The 3,204-nt window shown below is 40.1% G+C and overlaps 1 non-coding gene across 1 annotated transcript; it reads right to left on the bottom strand.

Annotated features, from left to right (window-relative positions):
- Positions 1-1,693: 1,693 nt before the first annotated feature.
- Positions 1,694-1,768, bottom strand: Trnat-ugu. Its single transcript has one exon. It is a non-coding gene; the product is annotated as a tRNA-Thr (tRNA).
- Between the last annotated feature and the right edge of the window lie 1,436 nt (positions 1,769-3,204).

Genomic DNA, 3,204 nt, shown 5'->3' with positions numbered 1-3,204 from the left:
CGACAAACAGTAGCGGAACTATCAGGCAAAAGTTGACCTGCTGACTGTCGCTGCGATGCTAGCGCTCCAAGTGGCTAGGCTATAGTAACAAAAGAATGACGGGATATAAACCGAAAAGTTGCTATTTTCAATGCCATTACTACCATATTTCCCACTCTTTAAATGAGATGGTAATTTTTCAAATACGCATAGGAAAATGTAGTTGAACTACATAGTGCTCCTCCGTCTAATGTAAACATAAAACAATAAAATCTTAGTGTAATGTGATATAAATATACGATTCACATGACCCGAGTCGTAATTGCATTACTGAAAATCCTTTAAGGTGAGGAATGAATTGGAAGCTGGTGTGTTTAAGCTCGAAAGGGACCGAATACGTGTATATCCGCGTGCTTGCTGCTCTTTTGGCTGACTGTTTTTCGCTTCAAGAATTTATCTACAGATTTAAAATTCATTTTAAACATCCAAAATAAGATAAGATTTTTACACTCTTGGGCATTTCCGGCTATTGATTCATATAAAAGCATTTTTAACCTTGTGCTTGCTTCTGTGTCTTACGTGTATCTACTCTGTTTTATATGTTCTGCTTCTCAGGCATCAAAATCTGCATCTCTCTTCAAGATTCTGTTTACCAGTCCTCCAGCATCTATATCTGTGGCACTTCCTTCTTATTTCCGTCCACTTCTTAACCTACAGGTTGCACATATTCCATTACATTTACCACAAAACCCAATCTCAGTTCACCTTCGGCTATTACTGCCGCATCAACAATGATTCAGATTGTACTAATTTTCTGTCCTTAACACATAATAACAGCCCTTTATTTCCTTCATTCAGTTTTCTACGCACAACTAAACGTCATTGGTAACAATGAACATCCTTGTCCAAAATCTTTCCTGGTTTTGGCTTCATATACAGATCTCTCAGTAAAGGCTACTCAATTAGCTTTGAAGAAATGGAGTAGTTTCCATCTCCCTCTGTTTCTCATAAGACACTGTCTAAAAAAAGGATACGCGTTTAATTCTCTCCCACTATATGAAACACGTTTTCACATTTATAGCGCCACAATAAGTTCCAAAATAAGATTCCATTTCCATTTTGAAAGAACATATTCACTCCGTATACCAAAGCGACGTAATATCATAGAGAGGCAACAACGCGATCACACTGAAGAAAACTCAACAAATCTGTACCATGTTTTTGGAAGCCAAAAGAACAAGGTGTAGTACAAGAGACTGTGCGGCGTACGGAAATTACGAAATTACAATTATTAGCCTTATTCCTCCCATACATGCAGGTACTAGCCACTCAGATGTTAGGCATGATTTCGAAAAAGAAATTGGGCTACGATTTACCTTAAACGGTCACGCACTATCTTGCCTTCTGAACAACCACAAATTGAGTTCCAAAAATGTGGTGGCTAATAGCACATCGTGTCAGCGTAAGGTAATCTAAATAACGTGCCACAACCTCTATATATATTCTACCTCTTTGCAATGTGCGCAACACAAAACCGTTTCGCAGTGTGTTTATACAGGTCAGCCACTTTGCAGGGCTGGAATAGAAAAACAGTGGAAGTGCCACCGTGGGGAGTATAGCGACTAATACCCTTAGAATGAAACGATAAATAAATCAAGACCCTAAGCTGTCGACAGTCGTTTATATACATCAACGGGGACAGTTGAAAAATGTGTGCCCCGGCCGGGATTCAAACCCGGGGTCTTCTGCTTACACGGCAGAAGCTCTATCCATCTGAGCCACCGAGGGCGCAGAGGATACTGCGACTGCACGGATTTATCCCATGCACGCTCCCAGTGAGACCCACATTCCGAACTTACTGTCGACACACTACATTCGTAGTGCCCCTGGGGTAACAGTTATTGAACTATATGAAATAAAATAGTCATAACTTTTGAACGGTTTACGTTAGGACGTTCAAACTGCACAATTAGCGGCGGGGCATGATGGGAATAAATACGCTCTGTACTGTTTGGCTTGGCGACGAAGCCCACTTTCATTTGGATGGGATCATCAATAAGCAAAATTGGCGCATTTGGAGGACTGAGAGTCCGCATTTCGCGATCAAGAAGTCTCTTCGCCTCAACAGGTGACTGTGTAGTGTGCAGTGTCTAGTCACGGAATAAGCGGTGCGGTATTCCTCGATGGCACAGTGAGTACTGAACGGACATAAAGGTTTTTGAAGATGATCTGATCCCCCATTATCCAAAGTGACCCTGATTTCGACAAGATGTGGTTCATGCAAGACGGACCTCGACCCCAACGAAGCAAGAGAGTGTTTGATGTCCTGGAGGAGCAATCTGGAGGCCGCAATCTGTCTCTGACGTAGCCGGAGGCCGCTGGCATGGTGTAACCTCCCCACACGAAATAATTTAAATATTATTATTTGGTTAATGATTCTAATTTTTGTGTAACCTCACAAAAAAAACTTAATTAATAATAATAATAATAATATAATTCTATTTTTTGTGTAACGTCTGAACAAAATTGGTTCCCATTTAATGTACCCACAAAATTCTTTTCTCATTTAATGTAAGCTCGAAACAGAAAAACTCCTAAACCTCGTAATAAAAAATAAATTCAGTAACCTGGTAAAATTTGGACGACAGCAGTGCTGCGTCATGGCCATGTAAGATCATTCTGAATAAAAAGCAAAAATTCTCACCTCGATAAAGTCGGCAACTATCTGATCTTACAATAGCTCTTTTCCGGCACAGTTCTGTGCAATGCTGGCCTATACATTTGTTATTTATGAAAGGAAGTGAATGATTTTTCTTTTGCAACAATCGGAATGATCATGCATTAAAAAAAAATTAAATTCCTTAAATTGAAATGAATGCTTATTATTATTAAGACATTTTTAAAAGATTTACATGTGAGTTTACATAATATTACTAGATATGCGCGAGGCTGCTTTTTTACCTTATACAATAATACTCAGGCTCCGGCATCGCTGCACCGCGACCGGTCCAGCCAAAATGATACACCAGACTCGACTGACAAGCGCAGACAGGCGACTGCTCGCTAGCAACAACTTACTGCTACTGATGCACAGTTCGTACTGCAGTCAACACTGCTCTTTGGTCTCAGATTCTCTTACAGCTTACATATCGCAGGCAGCACATACCTCTTACAATGGGTCTTTTTCTTTTTAATCACATTTTGTTCGTTTTCGTTCGTTGTATC

The sequence above is a fragment of the Schistocerca americana genome, chromosome 3, assembly GCF_021461395.2.
Source record: "Schistocerca americana isolate TAMUIC-IGC-003095 chromosome 3, iqSchAmer2.1, whole genome shotgun sequence".
Taxonomy (NCBI): domain Eukaryota; kingdom Metazoa; phylum Arthropoda; class Insecta; order Orthoptera; family Acrididae; genus Schistocerca; species Schistocerca americana.
Note: the sequence above shows the minus strand (reverse complement) of the source record. Positions and strands in the feature narration are given on the sequence as shown.